Source organism: Dermochelys coriacea, chromosome 7 (assembly GCF_009764565.3).
Source record: "Dermochelys coriacea isolate rDerCor1 chromosome 7, rDerCor1.pri.v4, whole genome shotgun sequence".
NCBI classification, from domain to species: Eukaryota; Metazoa; Chordata; order Testudines; family Dermochelyidae; genus Dermochelys; species Dermochelys coriacea.
In genome coordinates this window covers 4,287,685-4,313,931 of record NC_050074.1, presented here as the reverse complement: position 1 = coordinate 4,313,931, position 26,247 = coordinate 4,287,685, and the positions used below count along the sequence as shown (strand labels likewise).

The 26,247-nt window shown below is 42.0% G+C and overlaps 1 protein-coding gene and 1 long non-coding RNA gene across 7 annotated transcripts in view; one reads left to right on the top strand and one right to left on the bottom strand.

The window, feature by feature from the left end:
- PTPRG (protein tyrosine phosphatase receptor type G) overlaps positions 1 to 26,247 on the bottom strand; it is a 610,478-nt gene that overhangs the window by 167,410 nt on the left and 416,821 nt on the right. The window lies entirely within an intron of this gene.
- Positions 1,858 to 26,048, top strand: LOC122460916. Its single transcript, XR_006282532.1, has 4 exons — positions 1,858 to 1,868; positions 2,568 to 2,576; positions 12,178 to 12,182; positions 25,972 to 26,048. It is a non-coding gene; the product is annotated as an uncharacterized LOC122460916 (long non-coding RNA).

Sequence of the window (26,247 nt, the reverse complement as noted above, 5' to 3'; positions counted from 1 at the left end):
TTCCTGTCTATTTAGATTCCTCCAAACCCATCATTGCTGCCACTAAAATCATATTTTTTTTTAAAAAAAGTAAAACTAGTGATTTAGTTTGTGACTCAAAGAAAACAGAGGTGCCTGGCCCTGGACTTGGCCTTGCTTTACTAACTGGTAGTTTAACTGTAAACCATGCAGACTTTTATTTTGTTTGCTTTGTTTTTATTTCTGGTGACAGTTGCAATTGGTTTGAAAAGAGGAAACAGATGGAAAGAATCCTGAAGGTAAAAACCTTCCAGATGGAATTTTCTGTCAAAGTAGATCAATTTTAGACCTTCCAACCTTGACAGTGTCCCTTTAATCGGCCGAGGTGCAGCAGCACCTATTATAGATCCAGCTAAGTAAGCATTTTGAAAGTGTTTTCTGAAAATGTGTGATGCTCTGCAATAAAATTAAATGGGGACTCAGGCTCTGTTCAGGGAAAAAGGCATCGGTGCATTGGTAATCACATTTTCTGTTCATCTGTATAATGCAGGGTGTCATGTCTCTTTAAAAACTTGTGTGCAAGTGGAGATCAGGTTTCAGTTCAGTGAACTCTGGGAGACGTTTTCATTTTTCCATGCAGAAGTTTTGCTTTCCTCTCGCTAACGCTGCACTCCATTACTCCATACCTCACCATTATCGCTGCTTGGTTCTGCATGCTGTTGACAAAGCTCTATGTAATTACTAGTTGACTTTTTCCATAGGTGAAGAGGCCTTATCCAAAAAAAAAAAAAAAAAATCAGAGTTATCTCATTTCCCATTGGGATGCTTGGTGCTTTTTGAAGTTTAAATGTGTTTAAAAAACTGTAAATCGTCAGGAGAAAAGTTCTTTTTCTGCCTGGTTCAGAGCTGGCCTAAAATCAAAGGCAAGATGAGCATCTGTTTGGGAGCAGTGCATGGAATTGGCAACTCACAGCACAATAGCTCCTTTCCAGCAACGGGGCTCATACTGGAGGTAATTCAAGATCTGTTTTGCAGCTCCTAAGCCCAATATCCATTTTCTGTAATAATTCAAACCTTTGGAAGAAAAACTCAAGTTTTCACATTTCTTTCTTTAAAAAATAAAAATAAAAATTGATTCTCTAGTTTCCTCTATTTTAATTCCCCTTGATAGCAAAGTGTGCTTTTGAAACCCAAAGTGCTGGGTTCTAGCCCAAGTATTACATGTCTATGTTTTACCTGGCACAGAAACACAGGAACTGCCATACTGGATCAGATCAGGGATCCATTTAGTCCAGTATGCTGTCTCTGACAGTGGCCAGCACTGAATGCTTTAAGGAAGCGTGGACTATGGGATTATCCCAAGGTAGCTATGGTATAATCTCCGCACAGGGAAAGTTTCTTCCTGACCCCCATTAATTAGAGCATGACTTATATCTTGAAGCATGTGGGTTTATATCCCTTCCAAAACTCTTATCAAAACGTCTTTAATAGAGAAATGCTGTATATGCCCATTATCCTTACAAATGTCTCATTCTTTTTCGAATCCTGCTAAATTCATGGCCTCCATGATATCTTCTGGCAATGAGTTCCATAACTGTGCATTGTGTGAAATTGTGCATTGTGTGAAATCACAGTGACTAGTGCTTTTTCGTGGCCACAGAGTTATTACAAAGATCATATGTAGGTGAGGGCACATCTTTGTTTCTCCTCATTTGGGCTTCACCTAACAATGGCCTGCAAAAGCTTAGCGAAGCTTTTTTCCAGTGCTGGAAAAAGAGCATGAACGCATTCCCATCCCCTACTTCCTGATGGGAAAGGCTAACACTGAAGGAGACCAGCCAAATGAATACTTCTCTAGCATGATCATAAATGCATAGCTAATACTGTTGTGCGGAAGCGCTCTCAGCTCAGTATGGAATAATGACATGGAGATGGAAAACACTCTCCTGGAATTTTCCTAAAAATGCCCACAGAACCGCTACGAGATGTTGTATTTACTGAATATGAAGCAGCCACTGAAGTCTAACTAATGTACAAAAGATCCTCAGGAAATGGGATAGAAAACTTGTATGTATCATTTATAATTGAACATGCCTGTAATCCTCTTTGACGGAAACAAATAGGCAACCATCACACTAAATGCAATGGAAAAACAAACACAGCCTTGGAGTTTAAGAATATCATTATGCTGTTTCCTATGCTAATAGAACTCTCTCACCTCAGGGTATAGATGGTATGAAGGTACACTAAGTATTTACGATCTCTTTGTTCATCACTTTCTCTGTGCTATTTCTATTCCTCAGTGCACACGCCATTCTGGGTAGAATGAACTGTTTTGTTTTAACGGGATTAATAAAAATATAAAATGAGCATCTTGTATCTTTCGGAGTCTATATAACAAAGTAATATGGTCTATATAACAAGGTAATGCATAAGTGACCACATCCCAGAGACATAAAACAACCCAGCAATCAAATGAACAATGCATTTTTGAGGGTTTTTTTTTTTGGGAAGCAAATAAAAATCATGGTAAGAGCATGACACTATACAGTTAATATTTACCCACAGTTCCAGTTTACACTTTGAACAGGAAATAACTGGTATCTCAGCTATCCACAGTGTGACCATGGTTGATCAATGATGAACTTTTTTTAATGGGAACAACACTAGCACTTTTTAATGGCAGCTGCCTGTGCTCATCTTGTGACTATGTCCCTAAGGGCTGGCAGCGCGCACTCTTGTCTCTGTGTCAATAGGAAAGAAGCAGAAGAGGGAAACAGGCACCCTAACCATCATGTTACTAGTGCTCTAAGGACAAAAGTTCTAAAGAGCATGTGTAGTGGGACTGCTAACAGAACTGACAGCTAGCATCACAGCTGCACTGTGGTTAGAAATGCTGGGTTTTTTTATTTTATGCTACTCTAGTACTGGTATTGAATCACAAGTAAAGATAATCACCAGACTCCCAGGACTATGTGTCTCTTACTTACATGGCACAAGGCTGTTTGATGGGAGTATAACACGTCATGATTTCAAAATTCAGTTCCATGTCCTATCATTATCCTTTAAGTAACTGCAGCTCTTTGCTAGCCTGATATTTTAAAGGGGAAAAAATACCCTTTAGAAACAAACTAGAAGTCTCCTATAGCTTCCAAAATTAAAAAAAAATTAGACCCCCAAAAAATCCTGAATTTATAAAAGCCCAGGCTAAGAACATATAAGTGAACTCAGACCTGTCTTTCAGCCAAAAGTGATTCTACACATCATAGTTTAATGAAAAGAAGTCTTGGTTAAAACAATTTTAAACATGCATGGAGAAGTTTGTGAAGTAGCTTAATTTCTTTTATAATTTGTATATTTGAGTTTCTAATGAACTCTGAAAAAACAAGCACTGGTGGATCCCAAGACCAGATTGTGATCACTTAATCTGACCTTCAGTATAACCCAGGCCAGAGAACTTCCCCAAAATAATTCATTTTGAACTAGTGCATATCCTTTAAAAACAATCCAACCTTGATTTAAGAATTGCCACTGACAGAGAATTCATCACGGCCCCTGGTAAGTTGCTCCAATGGTTAATTACCCTCACTGTTAAAAAAGGTACACTTTATTTCCAGACTAAATTTGTCTAGCTTCAACTTCTACTCACTAGACAGTGTTAAACCTTTGTCTGCTAGATTGAAAAGCCTATTATCAAATATTTATTTCCTATGAAGTCCCCCTTAACCTTCTCTTTGCTAAATGAATGAATTGAGCTTCTAGAGTCCATCAGTATACAGCATGTTTTCTAACCTTTCAATCATTCTTGTGGATATTTTCTGAACCCTCCTCAATTTATTGACATCCTTCTTTGAATTGTTGGCACTGGAACTGGAAGCAGTATTCTAGCAGTGGAGGTACCAGTGCCAAATACTATGGTAAAATAACCTCTATACTCGAGGTTCCCCATTCATGTTTCCAAGAATCACATTAGCCCTTCTGGCCACAGCATTGCCCTGGAAGCTCATGTTCCGCTCATTCTCTATCATGACCTGCAACACTTTCAGTGTCACTGCTTCCCAGGATAGAGTCCCCACCCTGTAAGTATGGCCGACAGTCTTGGTTCTAGATGTATACATACATTGAGGCAGTGAGTAATATAACAAACGTATAGCTGCAACTACAATCATTTTCAGGGAGCAGGATACTAGATCCCATCTTTGATACCCTGGCTTGAATAAGCTGCATCACAGCTCCATGTACATGGGGAGTGAAGCAAGAGAGCCTGCTATTCCCCCTTTCCTGGCTTCCTATTTTATGCAATACCTCCAAATCTCAGCGGCACTCCCAGCCAGCAGTCTCCACATGGCAATGTCTGGAAGCAGCAGCACCAGACACTACAAGGAAGGGCTAGGATCACCTACCATAATAAACTCAACTTCCTAAATGTACATAAATATTTACAAGACTAGCAGAAGAAAGAAATGTGTGTTCCTTTAGAAGCACAGTTAATAGATCTGAGTCTCAGGATAGAAAAAGAGAGCAGAAGAAAAATCTCAAATACATTCCTACTGGGATAAAATAAAAAAGTCTCTCTCATTTCCACCCAAAAAATCTGGCATTTAGGCTTGTTAGACTGTCATAAATTTGCACGATCACTTTCAAGCTCATTAAAGGGGCTCACAAAGCAAGTACTATGCCAAAGTCTACTATATCAAGCTGAAATGACATGCCTTTTGTATAAGACACAGGAAAATGAATGGCAACAATTTTGTAATACTCTACCTGAGCCTTTCCCCTCAGAATAGTGTCATAATTTACTTTTCTGTCCCTATGCAACATTTGGCCCTTGACTTGGAAACCAATAATCTTCAATCTATCAGGTCTTACCCATCTGCTAAGTAAACTGGCCAAGACGATCTGCATGCCTTGAATTTCATATAGCCAGCTGCTCCCAAGATACTATAGCATTAGCATCCAGAGACTATCCAGTAGTGTTGAAAAAGACTGTCTGCCAAGGATGAATGACTACCTGGTTAACTGTGGCAGCTGATGTAAGTGACAACAGGGGAGACAGAGAGATGGAAATTCTGCTTTCAGTTACAATGGTGCGGGTCAGGAGTGAAACTCCCCAGACTGCCTAGCTGCAGCGCCATTCAGTTTGCCTGTGAAGTCTACTGCCCACAAGACAAATATTCAGAGTCCAGAGCTTCTGTACAAATAGGTTTCAGAGTAGAAGCCATGTTAGTCTGTACCCGCAAAAAAAAAAAAAAAAAAAAAAAAAAAGGAGGACTTGTGGCACCTTAGAGACTAACAAATTTATTTGAGCATAAGCTTTTGCTACAGCTCACTTAATCGGATGCATTTGGTGGAAAATACAGTGGGGAGATTTATATACACAGAGAACATGAAATAATGGGTGTTACCATACACGCTGTAAGGAGAGTGATCAGGTAAGGTGAGCTATTACCAGCAGGGGAGCGGGGGGGTGGGGGGAAACCTTTTGAGGCGATAATCAAGGTGGGCCATTTCCAGCAATTGACAAGAACGTCTGAGGAACAGCGGGGGTGGGGGGTTGGAATAAACATGGGGAAATAGTTTTACTTTGTGTAATGATCCATCCACTCCCAGTCTTTATTCAAGCCTAAGTTAATTGTATCCAGTTTGCAAATTAACTCCAATTCAGCAGTCTCTCGTTGGAGTCTGTTTTTGAAGTTTTTTTGTTGAAGAATTGCCACTTTTAGGTCTGTAATCGAGTGACCAAAGAGATTGAAGTGTTCTCCCACTGCTTTTTGAATGTTATAATTCTTGACATCTTGACAGTCTCTACGTAAAAGAATACCACTCTCCTGCTGGTAATAGCTCACCTTACCTGATCACTCTGTTTACAGTGTGTATGGTAACACCCATTGTTTCATGTTCTCTGTGTATATAAATCTCCCCACTGTATTTTCCACTGAATGCATCCGATGAAGTGAGCTGTAGCTCACGAAAGCTTATGCTCAAATAAATTTCTTAGTCTCTAAGATGCCACAAGTACTCCTTTTCTCTGTACAAACAATTTCCAAAGAAAGAAAAAAAAACTACTATGTATTATCTATGCTAAAGAGATCAAATTGTCCTGTAAAATTTCAGAAGAATCAGCACGGTTAAGCAATCTATTCTCTCATAATCAGCCTACTCTGGCTGTACAGATGTCAATACTGTACTTAGGTAGGAATGCTCCCAATTTTCCACTATTTTAGTTCAAGAACAAGAAAAGCCACATGCATGCACAGACTAAACTATAAACTAATATATATTTTATACTATAACTACTGATTTTCAGAAATTCAAGGTAACTGCAGTCCAAGGTTTCAGCTTCCCACAGCCCCCATTGGCCTCGAGCGGCGAACTGCAGCCAGTGGGAGACACGATCGGCCAAAGCTGCGGACATGGCAGGTAAACAAATTGGTCCGGCGTGCCAGGGGCTTTCCCTGAACAAGCAGTGGATTGGCTTTGAGAACCACTGTTGTAGTCCATCCCCCTCCCGCCCTCTCCCCCACAGGTAATGTGCTATGACTGCACATCACAGACAGGTTCAGCAGTGGAGGTGCCATCATCCCACATGCTTATACAGATGTGATGAGAGAGAGAGAGAGAGAGAGAGAGAGAGAGAGAGAAAGAGAAAAGGGTTTGCATTATAATATGTGATGCACACAGAATAAGCATCTCAAACCACAAAGCTCCTAAGACACAGCAAGTAATAGAAAAGGTCCCTTTAAGACTTTAAATTGCTGTTTATGTGAAGCAGGAAGAAAAACAGATACACAGGCAAAATGTGACACTAAAGCTTAAGCACGGTGCACACACTATTTCACACAGATATTGCCAGGACTGCTGATTAAAAAAAAAAATGTATTAGATTTGAGTTAACCTCCAGCTATGGCAATTTGTATCAGGTTCAGTAACTTGAAGACAAATTCCATTGAGTCAAACCTGTTTTTCTGAGCTCCTTTGGTTTTCAGGTGTTAATAATCCCTTTCATGGGCGAAGAAAATATTCAAGGCTTAGAGGCACAAAAGGAGAAAGAGGATTCAGTTTTGAGACGTAGGAACTCCCACGCAAACAGACTGGAAGTTTTATATATTGCATTGTTAAAAAAAGGCAGCTAATGAGTCTTCCAATGATTATTTTCAATAGAATAATGGGTGTGCATTGATCCTTCTAGCTAATTCCACTTCAAATAATGCATCTCCGAGTTAGGACTTTGTAGTGATGTATTAACTTAATACACCATAGCTTTGTGGAGAGTATTTAAAATGAGATATTAACTAGCAATGCCAAAGAGGAGACTGCTAGGTGGACACTTTTTTTATTTTTTCTTTAAGGTTAAATTAAAAATGGTTTAAAAAGGTATTGAACTGGCTTAATATATTTTAAACAGGCCTCATCTACATCAGGCATTCTGGCTGCCCCACACTTGCCCTGAGTGCAGCACCGCTTCCTTACAGCACTACTGGGGACAACATCAAAACATCCCTTACCCTTACCCACATGTGCACACTGTGCCTTGCTCAGCACGGTGATAACCACATCCAGGAAGGCCATAAGCAAATTGGAAAACGTTATATCTTTGAAAATTTCCAGCTCAAAAGCTGTCTTGTTTTCAATCTTTGTGCTCTCAGCCACGCTTCCTTGCTCTAGTGTTTGTTCTGGTTCACATGTTCTAGTCAGGTTTCAGAGATCTCAGGGAGTCTTTCCCAGGATGGGTCTTTTTTCTCTATAGGAAAATCAGGCTTCCCTGTTGTCCCAGAAGTTCCTATTCCCCTCCTCATAGTTCAGTTTCAGTTATAAATTATGCAGTCTTCCCAAGTAATCTTTTGCTTATCGTCCAGACTTGTTGGAGCTTAAGGCAGCCTCAGGTTTGCTCTCCTTCTATATGTAACATTTGGGCTGGCCATTTGCTCTCCATAATGAGGCTCATTGCAAGAGTCCAGTCCGTCCATATCGATAAGTCAAATCTCTGCAAGCAGTTTACTCCCAAATTTCCAGCACGTTATCCATATAGAAATTACATAAAGGTCCATGATATAGAAGTGTAAGTGAGATATTGTGACAGGTTTCAGAGTAGCAGCCGTGTTAGTCTGTATTCACAAAAAGAAAAGGAGTACTTGTGGCACCTTAGAAACTAACAAATTTATTTGAGCATAAGCTTTTGTGAGCTATAGCATCCAATGAAGTGAGCTGTAGCTCACGAAAGCTTATGCTCAAATAAATTTGTTAGTCTCTAAGGTGCCACAAGTCCTCCTTTTCTTTTTTAGATATTGTGATGTCGCTATTTATAAACAGCAGAAAACATCTTTGTTGAGGGACAGAGATAATGGTCTACGTAATAAACTCCCCAAACCCACCCATTTCATTGTATCCTGGCTACCCGGACTCACTTTTGTGGTTTTATTCTGTCCAGTAGGGATGTTTGAGAATGTACTTGCACAAATAATTGTATACAAACAGTTTGTTGAAACTTTCAAGTATTAAGAAAAGAGGAAACAGACTGAATAACTTGAATGAGAAAACATATAACATCTTGATATTGAACTCCAATACTTCCCAAGGCAGGATGCTAATGCAGGATGCACTGGGTCAAAAAACAAGGGTTTTGGACCAAATGTAACTAATTAAGTGCAGTTTAATTACTCAGCTCAGAGTATGTTCTGCATTTCTATGTTAATCAAATACTGCTTTGTATGCTGGCAACTGACTGATCAGTTCAGTATGCCAAGCAATTCTTCACTATGTCACATAGACTATCGATGCCACCCAGTACCTCAAGTTATGTAATCACTGGCCCCATAAGTGTGCTTTTATTCTTTTTCTGCTGTGAACCATTCACTGTCCTAAACATTGACTCCATTCATTGACAAAGCAATACAACAAGCCCTAATTTTACAAAAGTATTCCTAAGGCCGCTTACACTACTGGTTTAAAAGCACAAAGTAATAGCATTTTCATCATAGAAAGATAATTTACAGTAAGTGAAAAGCACACTCAATTCACAAATTGTTGAAAAAAAAAACCCCTTACTAATATAAGCATCCATCTGAGGAAAAACAAAAGATAACCCCAGCTCAAAGAGGACACACTGATAAATGGCAATTTGAGCAGTTCAATAGAGTATTTAAAATATACCACAGCTCTGCAGAAGACAAAATTTAATTATGACAAAGAAGAGAGAGCTATAGTGGTGGAATCTCAGCCCCAGGAAGGCTTGATTGATAGAATAGACTATTTGCAGCTGAGCAAAAAAAGAAAAAGCTGCAAGTTTATTTAAAGCAATTTTGGTGCACTGTGCCCACTTGCTCTCCTTTGAGAAAATAATGTCATTTCTTCATACAGCATGTCATCTACTTATTTCAGCAGCAGAGTGCAAGATCTCTTAATCCTAACAGCAGTTCAGCTGGAACAATGGCATACCGGGGGGTAACATTTTATTGGGAAGAAATCTATTTTTATAAAAACTGCCATCAGTAATAAACTCAGTTCTCACTACTTCAGAAAGAAACTTAGATGGGTCCATTTTTAGTGTTGCTGTGATGTGTTCAATCTCAGAGAAACTAAGGTGACAACAGCTTTTACAATGAAAATGGGGCAGGGAAGGAAGTGTCGCCATGAAAAACAGAGCCCGAGTTACAGCTGGGTTATTCGCAAAGACCCAAGCCTCACTGAAGAGACGCTTTACACGTTTCAAGAGACCAGATTCGAAGTTGCGAAGTCATATTTAATCTTCTCGTGTTCGTGGCTCCAACTCGGTAAAGATTTGTTTGTGCAACTGGGAAAGGGTTAAAAAAATAAAAATCTGTGCTGGAGGAAACACAAAAGGTGCAGGGAACCAGTTCAGATTAGCACCCAGAATCCCAGCAGCTGGGCGGAATTTGCAAGGGGAGACTATGGAAACCGCTCCAATTCAGCATGTCAGGGTACATTAGGCATTTCCAGCCCTTTCCCCTCCTAGCTGACACAGAGGCACTGGGCATAGCAATCATCCCTTTCACAGGTTTCAGAGTAGCAGCCGTGTTAGTCTGTATTCGCAAAAAGAAAAGGAGTACTTGTGGCACCTTAGAGACTAACAAATTTATTAGAGCATAAGCTTTCGTGAGAAAGTGAGCTGTAGCTCACGAAAGCTTATGCTCTAATAAATTTGTTAGTCTCTAAGGTGCCACAAGTACTCCTTTTCTTTTTATCCCTTTCACAGCAGCTGCCAAGAAGAACTTTCACAGCTTCCTGCCATCACCTTTCGTTCACCTTGGAAACCTCCCACTGGTGCTGGGCTCCCTGCTTTCCTAGTGCTGACTACCCATCACACTTCCGGCCCACCATCCAGCTCATTCCCCCAGAGCGACAATGGCTCTGCTGTGGGAACTGGTGCAGAAAGTAAAGCAGGCAGCTGTGACTCAGAGCACACGCAGGGGGCAGAAGTGTTGATTAAGGTAACATGTTGACAGAGTAGAAAACAACAGAACGCCACTAGCCATCACCTTCAGCCCCCAACTAAAACCTCTCCAACGCATCATCAAGGATCTACAACCTATCCTGAAGGACGACCCATCACTCTCACAGATCTTGAGAGACAGACCAGTCCTTGCTTACAGACAGCCCCCCATCTGAAGCAAATACTCACCAGCAACCACACACCACACAACAGAACCACTAACCCAGGAACCTATCCTTGCAACAAAGCCCGTTGCCAACTCTGTCCACATATCTATTCAGGGGACAGCATCATAGGGCCTAATCACATCAGCCACACTATCAGAGGCTCGTTCACCTGCACATCTACCAATGTGATATATGCCATCATGTGCCCGCAATGCCCCTCTGCCATGTACATTGGTCAGACTGGACAGTCTCTACGTAAAAGAATAAATGGACACAAATCAGACGTCAAGAATTATAACATTCAAAAACCAGTTGGAGAACACTTCAATCTCTCTGGTCACTCGATTACAGACCTAAGAGTGGCTATACTTCAACAAAAAAGCTTCAAAAACAGACTCCAACGAGGGACTGCTGAATTGGAATTAATTTGCAAACTGGATACAATTAACGTAGGCTTGAATAGAGACTGGGAATGGATGAGTCATTACACAAAGTAAAACTATTTCCCCATGTTATTTCTCCCTCCCACCCCACCCCCCACTGTTCCTCTGATATTCTTGTTAACTGCTGGAATTAGCCTACCTTGCTTGTCACCATGAAAGGTTTTCCTCCTTTCCCCCCCTCCCCCCCGCTGCTGGTGATGGCTTATCTTAAGTGATCACTCTCCTTACAGTGTGTATGATAAACCCATTGTTTCATGTTCTCTGTGTGTGTGTATATAAATCTCTCCTCTGTTTTTTCCACCAAATGCATCCGATGAAGTGAGCTGTAGCTCACGAAAGCTTATGCTCTAATAAATTTGTTAGTCTCTAAGGTGCCACAAGTACTCCTTTTCTTTTTGCGAATACAGACTAACACGGCTGCTACTCTGAAACCTGTCATTTTTCTGACCATAACCACACCTCAGTTCACAATTCAATTAGCAAATCAAGTGAAAATAACTTCCTGGAGTACAGGATTGAGGGGGGACAAGCCTCAAATTAGGAGTTTAAAAAAGCAGGGCCAATTTTTCTGCTGATGTAAATGGGCACAACTCTGAAAGATCAATGGAGCTGCACCAATTGACAACATCAGAAAAGTTAGTTTTTATTCTTATTTAAGAGGTTACTTTGAAATATAGTCACCAATGCGGACCGTGCTGGCAGGAAGAAGGAAACATAAGTGCCATGTTCAAATTTTACATTTCCCCCCTCCATTCATCCATTGACACTTGCCAACTAGTGGTAAACTATCCACTCTCCTCTTTTTGCTAACCCAATATTTCTTGCCTTCAGACAACCATCTGTAACAAACCACACTGCTATGTCTTGTTGGGGAGAAAAAAGAAGAGGAGACTTTGCTTGTCTGCCTCACTTCTCCGACACAAGTTTCTCAAAGGAGACATTTCCCATTTCTGATGCCGTTGTAAGTCGAATGGACTCACACGCCTGCAGGAGTTTCGCGCTCCTTCTCCATGAACCCTGTTTTAGATCAACAGTGTTAATTAATCTTTTTCTGCCACAGGAGGACAAATTAGTCTATCAGTTACAATGTATTCTAGAAAATTCTTGGCATTTCTCTTTAGGGAAGTTCCTGCTTTTCCATTGTAACCTTTTAAACTAGTTCAGGTTCTTGCAGTGTCTTGCCAACAACTTCCCTTGAGGTGCTTTCCTCCTACTGGTGATGGCACATGTGTGGGGAGGGAAATGGGACACAGACTCACATGGTGTCACAAGACACCCCCCTGTAGTACAAATTCCTTCCAGCACCCCCATAAATAAGGCTCTAAACACCCCCAACTCTCTCTTCCTTCCAAATTTCCAGTGATACCTCCCTTTCCCATAAATCCCCATCCTCTCTCCCACCAACTCCCCTTTCCCCCCCCCCCGCATACATCCTCCCTTTCCTCCAAAGCACACCTCATTCTCCCCTCTCCAAGGCTTCCCACCAGTGGTGCAAGTAGAAATCATTTCTTGCCGGTACCCTGCACTCATGGCAGGGACACGGGGGTGGGGGTGGGCACGTGACCTCCCCAAGTGACTCCTCCCCAGCCCAGGCCCCCTGCACTCTCCCCATCCCCTCCCCATGATCCACATCCATCCCATGTTAGCAGGTGTGGGGGAGAGGGACAACAACTCTGTCTTCCTCCCGCTGCGTCGGAGACTTCGGCAGTACAGACCTCAGGCAGGAGGACTCAGGAAGTGCAGTTGCGTGGAAGGGCTGGGGGCTGGGCTGGTATAGCCGCGCCGGAGGAGCTGCTGGCCTGGGTTCAGGGCTATCCCGGGAACCGCAGCAGCGAAAGGAGCAGAATGTGCAGCTCCTCCGGCATGGCTTCCACTCAGCCCTTCCACGCAGCTGCGTCTCCTGAGCCGTCCTGCCTGGGATCTGTACAGCAGCCCCGCCGGAGGAGAGGGCTGGGGGGCAGTCCAGCAGTTGCGCCAGAGGAGCTGCTGGCATGGGGCTGCCTGGTGGCCCCATGTTCTGCTCCTTTCCTTCCTTGAGCCTGGGAGCCTCTTTTCAAGTACCATTCTGAGCTGCATCCACCTCCCCAAGGTGTCCTGGATCCTTCTCTCCAAGGCACCTACAAATCTTCCCTGACCCTGTGTAGCCCCCTAATTCCTCCCTCATCTTGTGTCCTCAGGAAGTCCCTGTGCCCCCCAACTCAATCACTTTCTCCTACCTGGGTGTTCTCCATGAAAGTGGGGAGAGGAGATGGAGCAGGAGCTGCTACGGGGCCAGAGCTCAGTGTTTTTCCTTTTGTGCCTTTATCTGCCCCTCTGGGTTCTTCTGTGCTGTGCTCAGAGCCAGTGGGAGGACAAGGAGCCAGATCAGAGAGCAGCCTTCTGGCAGCCTAGCAAAGGGACAGAGCACCACCCAGTAGCAGGAGACCCAGCCCAGCCTGTCAACAGGCTGATATGGCAGGGAGTGGAGGGGAAGAAATGGTTGCTGAGATGCAGCCTCAGGCTGTTCCACCTGGAGGGGAGGGAGGCAACAGAAAAGTTGCAAGGCAGAAAGATAATAAAAGTTGGGGTGGCATTGTCCCATGTACCCGCTAGTTACCAGGGGCCCTTTGACCAGTAGATTGAATAATCCCAGAGGGAAGTGCTGTGAGCCTGATTTCTTGGGACACTTTGGTTTGGTCTAAAAGTAGACCAAACGAAACAGAGAAAATGGTCATTGGGGAACGACCCTTGCTGGACTGACTAACGGAACAGAGAGGGGTTGCAGGGAGACTCCTTGGACTTGGCTGAAGCAATCTGGGCTTGACTTCCCTGCTGACTTGGCTGGGGCAAGACACACTATATGGGGGGGCTGTGGCTGAAAACCGCCTGGTGAAACCTGCATATGGAACTTAAAAGGCGTATGGATCTTGTGCTAGTTTCTTTACACTGAAATGTACTCCTCTGGGTCTGCCGATCCTTGCACAAGGTTTCGAGAGCACCAGGCTCCATGAAGACTTCTCCTCACTTCCGGCTCAGCCTCATGAGCTTGGGGAGGGCCTGTCCTGTGCAGAAGCGTAACGAGGCCGAAACGAGACAAATCAGGGCAACATTCGGGCTGTATTCCTTCCTCCACAAACACATCTGCTTGCACTAAACCCCGCCTGAAAAGTAGAGTTCAAAGTTCTGGACATAAGTAAATTACAGTGCCCCCTATTGGGAAGCGGTTTATTGGAACAGTACCCACCACGAGACAAGCTGGCAGAAGCAGAGGCAAGCAGCTGCAGCAGGGGCCTTCGAACACTGATGACATCCTCAGTGTCCAACTGCTTCCTACATTGTCACACAGCTGATTGGCCAAGGGCTCCAATCCCCTCTTACCCTATTCCTCAATCTCTGCACATCAGCCTCACTCCATCTGCCTCCCAGGCTCCCATGCTTCCTCCCACCCCCCCTTCCTCAGTTTGTTCAGATGTTCTCCTCCCCCTAAACCCATCCAAATAGACCCTGTAACTCCCGTCTCTCCCGCACACACATCCTTGGTGGGGGGGAAGCCCATTGTGGACTAACATGACATTTGCCTCCTCCCCAACCTCTAGTCTCTGCTGTATTTAGACTATAAGCTCTTTGGTGCAGAGACTGTCTCTCGCTAGGGGCTCGTCTACACTATGGGAGCTGCAGCAGCAGTTATAGTGTCCTAGCTGTGCAGGCCTCAACCCCTGGAGTAGACACGGTCTGCAGTGACCGAAGGGGATTTTCCGAGCTCCTATTGAATGCAGGACTGCAGATTGAGGCCCAGGCATGTTACTCCACAGCTGTTTCCCAAAGTCCTCAAATCTTGCCACAGTGAAAAGTTTTCTCTCTTCTTATTTCAACTTTTTTTCAAAAGTTCTTTCCTTATCTCATGCAATATTACACACACCATGCAAAGATCACATCTCAAGCTGTTTATTTTTACTTGTTTAAAATGATCTAACTATTCAGGCTATAACTCACAAAAGAAATTTCCAATAAATCTCTTGTTCTGTGTTTAAAGGAAATGGGAGAATAATTGTGCAGAACAAAAAAGCACTTAAAATACAAGTGCATTAAAAGCCTGGAAAGCATTCAGTTTACGGCAGCGATTTCTTCCTCTTGAAATACAAAGCAATACAGAAGATGACATGACATGTGTACTTGTCTCAAGATGTTGTATATTTCAGAAGTGGGAGAGCTATTTGAAGGCTATTCAATCAATGTGATGATCTGATAGTCACAGTACTTAACATGGTATTGTAAACTTCAGTCCTCTATTCCTGGCATTTCTTTGATCCACTGGCTTTCCCTGTGCCTGTACTGACCACAGCCAGTATCCAGATATCATTTTCTCCCTTGCTGCCTCTCAGATCAGAAAGCTGTCTTTCTTTCCTATACTTCAAAATAACCATGTAGGAACCAACTAATTAAAATCAAGATACATTAAAAATAAAGTGAGAAAATCTGATTAAAACAAGAAGCTATCTGCACAACATGGCCGGTTTTATTCTCAGCAAGAGCTAAACTACCTGCAGGTGAGCTTATCTAGGATTAGTTTTAGTAAGGGAAAAAAAAAATCTTGTCTCCCCTCCTTTCATCCCCCTTGACCTTTTCCACCACTCTGCCTATCAGTGACACATCCCCTTTTCGTTTTCAGGTGTGCAACTCCTCCACATCACCCCCACCCAATCCGTCAGAGTTGGTGACCATTCAGAATGTTAAAGGTGTGATTGGATTCATTAGCGCATCAGACATTCAAGTCAAGATTACACTTCAGCAATCTGTAGTGTGGTGTCGGACCAGCTGAATCATCTGGCAGAGTCGAACAGTCTCCGGCCTCTGTACAGTGCCTATGCCCCCTATTTCTGCCAACTGCTGTCCAACGCTGGAGGAACTTCCCCAAATTCCTCTCTCAAGGTCTAGCATTACAAAGGGCACTTTAACCTTGCCTGAAACTTAGGCTTTGTCTACACCAGTGTAACTACGCTGATGATACTAGATAGAAGGGACAACAAAAACTTCAGCTGAGAGGTATACTAAGATGGTAACAGAGAAACAAGGTACCAACAGTAACACAGAGAGAAAGGTGGAATTGTCCAAACTGTAAAATACCTTTCAAAAAACTCCAACCCTCACCTATCACACGATTACAGCAGGAAACATAATGCTAATGCTGCAAGAACAGCTAACTGGAAGAGAGAGAGAATCTCCATAGCTCATCAACAATTTACACAGGCCTCCAGCAGATCTATTGAACAGGTGGGGTAGAATCCAGCTGTCCAGCACACCCAGACGCTCAAAAGTTTAAATTTAATTGAATTAAATCACGCCTCGAGATACATTTTCCCTCAGGATAATGCAAGCAAATATATATTTTAAAAACCAGCCATAGACAATATTGCAAAGTGTTGATTAGAAAGTCAAGCTTTGTCATTGTAACTGTGAATATTTCTTTTCTATATTTCATCTATGATTTGTATTAGACCATATTTATTTATTCCTGAATATTAGTAGCAGTCAATTCAAAATTTTCTAGTTTCTTTCTTCTGCTTATCTTGCCAGCTGGCTAAATTCTGTCAAGTCTAGATCCTGTTAAAACATCTAACATAATTTGAATCCACTGAGCTATCCCTCCCCCCTTCAAGCACACTGGCATGACCACATTTGCAGCAGCATTGGGAGCAGTGCATTATGGGCAGCTATCCCAGCATGCAAGTGACTGCAACATGCTTTTCAAATGGGGTGGGGTGGGGGCGACAGGGAGTGTGTTGTGTGTATGTGGGGGGAGACTGCCTCCCTCTTTCACACACAGCATTCCACACTAATGATTGCTTTGTCTCAGAGCAGATAAGCAGCCGGCTGTCAGAAACGGAGCTTTCAAAGGGCAAATCCACATTCCTGCAGCGATTCAAAAACAATGACAAGAGTGGCCACTTGACTTAAGGGGATTATGGGACGTTTCCGGAGGCTGATCAGAGCGCAGTAATGCAACACCTCGTTCACACTGGTGCCGCAGCACTTCAGCGGGGGCGCAGCAAATGTTATTCCACTTGCCGAGGTGGAGTACCAGCAGCACTGTAGCTGCGGAGTCAGAGCGCTCTGCGTGCCTTGCCAGCGTGGACGGGGAGTGAACTAGTGCGCCTGCACCTACTTTATCACGCTGTAATTCACAAGTGTAGCCAAGCCCTAAGTATCACACTTGGCATTTTAAAATTCCCATATCCAATGCTGGCTTTTAAAACTGAAGCAGGATTTACCCCTGCCAGCAGTGAAGTCCTGATCCCATTCAAGTCAGTGAATGTTCTGCCCTCAACTTTAATAGGGCCAGGATTCCACCACAGCTATGCAACCAGAACAAACTTGTTACAGCTTGGGCTCATCAAAATGAAACAAGCAGCTCATCTGGTTTAGTTAAAATTAGGCATATGGTCAAAGCCACTCTTGAAACATGCATAAAAACCATTCCCATTTAGAAAGCTATTTGTGGAAACACTGGTTATGGCATTGTAGAGGAGAATGCTAGGAGCTCTCAATTACATATTGCTACCAGAATGCTATTATAGCTCAAATTTGTTTCACAGCTGTGTGGTTGTCTGAACCCTGGGAACTAACTGAAGAAGTGGAGCATGCTTGTGCGTAGAATAGAGACTTAATATTCCCAGCTTGGGGTTTTATTTCAAACTCACAACCAGGCCAACTTTGCTGAGTGATCTGAATCTGGAACTATTTAGTATTATGGGTGAAGAGTATGGAAATATTGTCAGGTTCTCATGGTTTGGATCCAAATCCAGACAAAACCTTGAAGATTCAGCTTGGTTCTGATCTGTGGTTTGGGATTAGTTAGTAGCTGAACCACAAAGTAAAAGTTGGGGGGGAGGAGGGGGAATAAACAAGAATAGAGGGCAGCAGTTTCACATAGGGCTCAACCTGGAAAGGTGCTGAGTATTCTAGTTCCATTCTAGCAAAGCAATTAAGCAGGTGTTTGAGCATGCAAGTAGCATCACTGAACTCAATGGGGCTACTCACATATGTAAAGTTAAGCACACGCCCAAGTGCTTTGCTGGATCAGAGGTAGAGTGCTCAGTACCTGGCAGGATCAAACTGATAATCCCCTATGAGCTGCAATCACAGAGTTTTACACAGCTTTGCTTGCATACACTCTTTTCTGTGGTGTTGTCAAAGCAAGGGAAGGTTTAACTCACTTCCAGCTACCAGAGCTTGCAGTGTGAGGGCTCTTTCCAGTTGAAAACTGGTAGCAAACTCCATCCCCATTTGTGTACACTTTGTTTATATTCTTTAGGACAAGGATTTCAGAAATATGCAGGGTCTTGTACAGCTATTCATGTTCTAGATATTATTAGAAGTGTATTTGATAGGGTGCCAGGAAGGTTGGGTGTCCTAGTGGCTAGCGATCTGATGTCTGGCCCCTTTCTTCCCTGACAGGGCAGCAGAGATGCCTGGTTCCTGGCCTTGGGCTGGTAATCAGCTGGCCTCTACGTACATGTGGGCCCCACAGCCCTTAAGACGGTGTGCTAGGGGGACCTGAGACCTCCACCAGGATCACCATTTGCAGGGTCTTCCTGTCAGAGAGTCTAAGTCAACTGCCTTCTGCTACTTCCTACCTATGTCCCTTTAGTTTGGGGCATGGCCGCTCAGTCCAAATAGCCTGTCATGGCTCACCTGGAGGAGCACCCCATGGGGACCTTTTGCAGCATGCTGCCATTGCCTCAGGTCCCTGGAGGGGCCTAGCCCGACAATGTCCTTCCAGTCAAAGAGTAAAGTTCACTCACTGCTGGGTGCTCTCCAGTCTGCTTAACAGCCTCTCTCGGTCAGGGAAGCAGTGTTTCTCCCCCAGCAGAAAGAGGCTTATAGCTCTCCTCATAGAAATGCAGGACTGGAAGGGACCTTGCTAGGTCATCTACTCCAGTCCCCTGTACTGAGGCAGGACTAGGTATTATCTAGACCTGACCATCCCTGACAGGTGTTTGTCTAACCTGTTCTTAAAAACCTCCAACAAGGAGATGCCACAACCTCCAGTAGATAGTTTCTTCCAGTGCATTTACCCTCACAGGAAGTTTTTCCTAATGTCTAACCTAAATTTCTCTTACTGCAATTTAAGCCCATTACTTCTTGCCCTGGCCTCAGTGGTTAAGGAGAAAAATGGATCACCCTCCTCTTTATAACAACCTTTTATGTACTTGAAGATTGTTATGTCCCTTTTCTGTCTTCTCTTCTCCAAACTAAACAAACATTTTTTTCAATCTTTCCTCGTAGGTCACATTTGCTAGACCTTTAATCATTTTTGTTCCTTTTCTTTGGACTTTCTCCAATTTGTCCATACCCTTCCTGAAATGTGGTGCCCAGAACTGGATACATGCTTTGCTGTAACTAACCAAGTCACTGCATATACAATAATTATATGTTGCATTTATTTGTACAATTTGAGCTATATCAGACTCATCTCTTAGGAAGAGACACAGGCAAAAGATTTCTTTGCCAAAAGGGTATCTTGGTTAAATATTTTAAATACATAAATAATACATCTTCTGTATATTCTTTCTACCACAGGGATCAGACTGAAATAGGACTAAAGAACAAACTAGCAATAGTCTTATTTGTATACAAATTTTTAACCTGTTGTTCAAGATGAGTTTTTATAACATTTGGTATGCTACCCAAGAAATACTATGAGTCTTACATTGTTTATTATTGCCAATACTAGCAGAAACTTGGCATCTTTAGATTTGAAAACTGCAGAAATATTTCTTCAGGCAGAACAGCTTACATTTAATAAGAATAACTTTCTCATCTGAGCCAGAAGATTATATTTTTAAAGATATAAAGGCAAAGGAAGTCCCAATTTATCCAGACTTTACAACCAATCTCTCTTTTATGGCACAAAGCAGAACCAGGTAATCATTTAAGAATAGATTCTGAACACATCTTTACTTAAAATGTGCCATTACACGAACTGGTAGTCAGAGACATCTGAAGACTCTACAAGTTTTTAATTGCAGAGATAGAGGTTGAAACTAAGGCCACACAAATCCATCCACTGTTCAACGGGGCTGCATAAGACAGCCCCCACAGGGCAGTACAGGGATGGACTGGGGATCTGTGATTACTGGTGGGAGTAGATGGATTTCACCTCCCAAGCTCCTCTGCACTTCATCCACATAAAGTCCAATTGCTCAGGCTCTGTGTGGGGCGAAGTGGGCATGATCTTCAGGTGACTGCACAAAATGGGGTCTTGGAGAGGGGGTGGGGGTACATAGAGATGGACTGAACCTACATAAAACAATTATTATCCAGGAACCAGGGCAGACTGTTAAGGAGAACAGACAAAGCTGATCTCCACAGAGCGACTGGCTATGAACTGGGCAAGAGAACAAAGTGAAAGGGATAGACACAGACTCTTAAACATACAACTACCATCCTTCAACCTTTGTAACGGAGACCCATTCTATCAAGACTTGTCACAAGCTATGATAGTTCAAAAGAGAGATGAGAACCTTGAAATAAAGCATATCTGTTTCTTCTCTCTCGGATACAAAGAGGATCAGGTTTAAATACAACTGTAATTTGGAATTGGATATTCATACTGAAGAAACAATTGCTGATTATCCCAGGGGAGGAGAAAGGGCTTTTTGGGAGACAGAGTAAACAGGTGGAGTCCATCAACCCTACAGTACCAAAGACACAAAGAGGAGCATGACAGGGATGTGAACCTTGCACTAGCAGGGGCCATAGATGATTGGTAAGAGTCTGTGCTCTCAATGAGGGAGTTCCTCAACCTTTCAGTATGGAGCCAGACTATTAAGGAATTTGTTCATGGAGCATTAACATTTCTTAGTCTACACAGAGAGAGAGAAAAGCAGTACTTGTGGCACCTTAGAGACTAACAAATTTATTAGAGCATAAGCCTTCGTGAGCTATAGCTCACTTCATCAGATGCATCCGATGAAGTGAGCTGTAGCTCACGAAAGCTTATGCTCTAATAAATTTGTTAGTCTCTAAGGTGCCACAAGTACTGCTTTTCTTTTTGCGAATACAGACTAACACGGCTGCTACTCTGAAACCTGTCATTATACGGAGAGAGAGAGAGTTTTAAAATGTGTTAGTAAAATTGTGCATTAAAATACCTCTTTCAGTGAGACAAAAGTATAAACAGTCTGAAATTGTAATTTGTTAACAAAGCATAAAATGCAAGATGCATCCGATGAAGTGAGCTGTAGCTCACGAAAGTTTATGCTCTAATAAATTTGTTAGTCTCTAAGGTGCCACAAGTACTGCTTTTCTTTTTGCGAATACACTCTGAAACCTGTCATTATACAGAGAGAGAGAGAGTTTTAAAATGTGTTAGTAAAATTGTGCATTAAAATACCTCTTTCAGTGAGACAAAAGTATAAACAGTCTGAAATTGTAATTTGTTAACAAAGCATAAAATGCAAGAAGCATTATGTGTTGCTATAGTTAGCGAATATCTAACTAATTTGTTCTTTTATTCTGATAATTATAATCAGCAGGCATCCTGGTTATCAATCTTCCCTAAACCACACAGGGTGAGAGCTAATACGATTGCTATGATTGACTACTGTAATTTTTACATATTAGACATCTAAGTATTGGTAGCAGGAGTCTGCTAACGAAACAACCATGAAGTATATTCTATCCATGTAAAGATTTTTACTGTATGGCCACAACATTAATTTCTATTATTAAAGGCAAGACATTCATAACTCACAGAGAACCAAATTACTATATTTAGGATGCTGACAATAAAAGACATTATAAATAATAGACACTTTAACTACTTAATGCTAAACAATCTGTTCCACCTTGTATTTAGTAGTGACACTCTGAGCACCTTACCTCTGAGACCTGGAGAAGAGCTCTGTGTAGCTCAAAAGCTTGTCTCTTTGGTCAGAAGTTGATCCAATAAAAGATATTCTCTCATCTACCTTGTCCCACTATAAATATTCCTATGCTATTTCCACTCCCCATCATTTAAGAAAAATACAGAGGCAGTGATTCAGTAAGGAAAAATTAAGATACAAACTCATGCCCAATGAGTTTTTAAGGGAAATAATTCAAAAACAGAACATCTTTTTAAAATAATTGGATAATTAAAGTAATTCAATGTAACAAATTAAGATATAAGTCAGTGATACAAGGCAAAAAACAAATGTCGTCCCAATAGTAATTATTAATCCTATTACATTAATTGATTAATAATCACTTGGAAAAGCAAAGAAGCTGCAAGTCAAAAATACTTACACACCATAAACTAAAAGACACCACTTCTAACATGTAAAGGCACATTAAAGTGTAGGAGCATAGGAGTCTATTCTCTGTGCAATGCTTATGATGAACTCATGATTCGTGTAAATGAGAGTCATCTCAATATACTGAGAAGTGACAATACCCCATCAAATGTTAGAGGTGGATTCAAATCTAAATCTAGAGTCTTTTCTCAGTAGTGAAACAGTTTACCAGTTTTTCGTTCCTATCATTAGTAACGTTGGCATTTTCATTAAAAAAATCAAAGCGATGGAATATGTGGTCTCACTAAAAGCAGGAAATAGCAAAAAGTCATTAGACAGTCACCAATGTAAGCTACCCTCTCTGTTAACACACCGGAAAGAGAAATTAAAGTGTAAGGTGATAGTTACCATCCCAACACAGACCTTAATAAACATTAGAACCTAAAGAGATATCTACAGTGAATTAAACACACAATTCATTCCTTTTTCTGATTATGGATAAGTTGCATTTATGTAGATGTACCTGAGATGGAAACAAAAAAAAAAAATCAAGCCCAAAGACTGACTGTGCATTCTGCTATTTTGCTAAACATAGGAGAGAGAACAACATTCTGTCACTCTGTGTATAGAGCATGCTCTTTTAAAGTCTGATCCTATAACCAGGCTTTAACTGAAGGTTTTACATTCTGGAGGTCATCTGTTCATGGTCTTGGGTTTCATATTCCCGTGCCCTATTGAAAAATACCATGAAACAATTTATAAAGCAGGAGAAAGGAGGGCAAAGTGATTGTTTGGGCCTCGTGGAAGATAAGTCCATGTAAAGCAGATTATCTTTCTGCACTGCACAGTCTGCCTGTGGATAGAAAAGTTTCAACATAGCAGGTTGCAACCATCATGATCTAGAGATTGCAAATGCCTGCTGGCGATCACAGGCAAGCATAAGCGGAGAGACGCCTTTGATTCCAAGAATGGCCAGTTTCAGCCGTCTTGTCCATCTGCCTCTCTCATTCATACACGGACGTGTGAACATCACTGCACTCCAACCATGCTCATTACAGTCTTTCTAAACTGATCAGTATGAACTACTTCTAAAGGATAATCACTAGGAATGCACCACCACATGAACAATAGAGCCTAAACCCACACTCCTCTGAGGATGAATGGGAGTTTTGCTCATGTGAAGTATATGGGATCAAGCCTTTAGAGGGCTTTGCAAAAACTCAGATTCTGAGCTCTCGGTAGTCAGGCCAAAGTAACTCTGGCAGTGTTTGTAGCATCAGTATTTTCCACTGCATCAAATGAATATCTGAAGCTTCAGAACTAAATTTATGGCTTCAACGGGCATTATTTTCTCAGCATTCTGGAAAATTAGGCCACCTATTTAGGAGCTAAAAATATAGCTTTAGCATTTAGGCTCTCCCCCCCCCAAAAAACAACCAAACAAAAATAAGAAAAGGTAGACATTTGTTTTAATACTAAAACTTTCCCTTATTATAGCAATCCAAAACAAAGACACTAAATTAAGATACAGTTGCAAGCATTAAGCACTCAGAAGTCAAGAAACACCAAAGTTACTATCACATTTATTTAGATAACTAACAGCGCGGGATGGAAAATGTCCTCCTTCCCCCCCCGCAGAACATTTCAACAAAAGATTAAAAAAAAAACACGTTTTTCGTTGAAATTGAGGAAAATTCCATTAAAATGTTCACTTCATTCAACTCCTAATTTTTGCAACAAAAATTTTTCAATTCAAAATTTTGGATCAGCCCTAATGTTTAACTTTAGGCACCCAAGTCTGAAAATCTTAGCCACAGAAACAGATCTTGGGAGCTGTTCAGTGCCTTCTGCCTACTGAAACCAACACTAGTTGAGGATATTAGGCACATCTCAGGATTTGGTGTTTAAACTCTTTGTATGGTAAGACATTTTTTTCAGGCCTGTATTTTAATAATTTTCTAGGCAACTATGTACCTAAAGGTAAGAAGATATTTTTCCTTCTGTAGAGATGCACCTTTGAACTGTAACTTGCAGTATCTCACAAGCTCTTCCTTAGAAAAATACACCTGCAGAGCTGTATTAACAGTGTACATCTTCTATGATTTGTTTGTCTATTTGTGTTTTTCATATGACCCATCCTTTAACCGTTTAGGAGTTTGTAGATCAGATAGCTTGAAGGGACCACTGTGACCGTCTAAGTATGACCTCCTGTGTAACACAGATCTTAGCACTTCTTTTAAATATTAATTGGAGGAATGGGACTGGGACCTGGTTCTCTCTCCTCCCAGGTGAGGGCCCTCATGCGCCCTCTGGCCCAATGACTATATAATTATTTACCTACAGCAGAACTGCTTCAAAACAGGAGAGACTGAGAGCCCAGTCCTAGAGACTGAGAGCCTATAGCCCAGTGGTTAGGGCACTCACCTACAAGATGGGATGTCCATTTTCCACAGCAGGCAGGCAGGGAATTTTTAACCTTGGTCTCCCACAGCCTCGGTGAGTGCTCTAACCACAAGGCTAACAGTTATAAGGGTGGCAGAACCACCAACCACCATCATTTTTCTTGAAAAACAGCTGACCTGGCATAGGTACCCAATTCCAAAAAGAGGGTTCACAGCAGGCGCCTCCCTCCAGCCCAGAGTTAGCTGCCTGACACCTTTTGAGGGCCGGGTGTAAGCCACACGCCTCTCCTCAGCATATCCTGCTGGCTAGTTTAGGAGGGTCCCTGCTCAGCTTGCTGGATTTTGTGAATCTCATTCTCAGGTGCCAGACTCTCCCCGTGTATTGTAAAGGGTAACTCTACCAGGGCTGTGAATTCCACCAGGCTGCAGGATGCCTAAAAGTTAGGCCTTGCAACCCTCAGCACTCCAGCATCTCAGTCCCCCTTGGGAGTTCCACCTTTGGTGCCTTTCTGCATCTTTGGGGGGTCTAAAATACCTTTAAAAATCCTACATCACTAGAGTTGACGCTCTTGTCGACATACCAGCATGACTCATCATTATAGAGATATTTAAACAGAGAAAAGCATTTCTAAAAATGGTTTTAAAAATTCATTTTTATTGGATCTTCTGTATTTGTTTAGCTAGATGTGATATATTAACTAATCGCTGCTGTTTTCTTTTTAAATGGCAAAACAGATTTATATACCCTCCTTGTGGAAATAAGAATTCTGTTACCTCCTCCTGAATTTCTGCACTATCGAATATTTAACGGGTGCTTAGGGATTCAGTATTGTGTCTTTTCACAGCAGTAATCAAGGGCTGAAGTACTCTCCATTATAATGAATATACTGTATGCTTGGAAGATGAATATTTCAAATGCAAAAGCAATATGTTTGTTTTGAACACATTTCAGTTTGGCTTTAATAAAGCAAGTAGTGAAGTGTATAATGAATTACATTGTGATATGGTTACAAAAAGAGCAGCGCAATATGCCTGAATGCATTTAATCCATGTAACTATACATTTGAAATGTGACTTGTACATATGTTTCATATGAACTAATATGAGTGGCTGGCTCAAGGACTACTAAGGGGATTTGTGGCCTTTCACTTCTTGGTTCCCAGGTCACACCCTACAGTAACTGGGGCCCAGATCCCGCAAAGCATGTGAAGCATTAGTTTAACCCATAAATAGTCCCATTCAATTTAAGCCTTTAAATTAAAGCCTGTGCTGAATCGAGACCTAGTAGAGGCCGAGGCCTGGTCTACATTACAGAGTTAGGTCAACATAAGGCAGTTTACATCCACCTAACTATGTAAGCGTCTACACTTAAACCTGGTTTCACTCCAAATCATAGTAGTAGACTAGTGCGCACATTCAAGATAGAGCAGCCTGTTAACACCTCTGCAGTCATAGGACAAAAAAGGGGGGAGTAGTGGGTTATAGATTCTAATAAAGAGCAAATGCAACACATTCTTGTTGTCCTGTGACTGCAGAGGTGCTAACAGGCCACTCCCCTTGAAAGGTCTCTTA